The sequence below is a fragment of the Seriola lalandi genome, unplaced genomic scaffold (genome assembly GCF_002814215.2).
Source record: "Seriola lalandi dorsalis isolate HSWRI2012SDOR001 ecotype SW California unplaced genomic scaffold, Sedor1 jcf7180002054927, whole genome shotgun sequence".
Classification (NCBI taxonomy): domain Eukaryota; kingdom Metazoa; phylum Chordata; class Actinopteri; order Carangiformes; family Carangidae; genus Seriola; species Seriola lalandi.
This window is the reverse complement of record NW_019525479.1, coordinates 375,271-375,564: the sequence shown is the minus strand read 5'-3', so window position 1 is coordinate 375,564 and position 294 is coordinate 375,271.

The following is a 294-nucleotide window of genomic DNA, read 5'->3' as shown; positions in this document are numbered from 1 at the left end:
TATGAAAAAATGTCTTAGTAATGTATGGTATCAAGCTGTCCTAGTATAGTAAGGTATAAAAATGTCAAAAAACATCATAATTTAATAAGGCCTAAAAATGTCAAAAAACGTCATAGTATAGTATGGCATAAAAATGAAAAAATGTCATAGTTTAGTAAGGTATAAAACTGTCAACAAACGTCTTAATAATGTATGGTATCAAGCTGTCATGGTAAGGTTTAAAAATGTCAAAAAACATCATAGTTTGGTAAGGCCTAAAAATGTCAAACGTCATAGTATAGCATGGCATAAAAA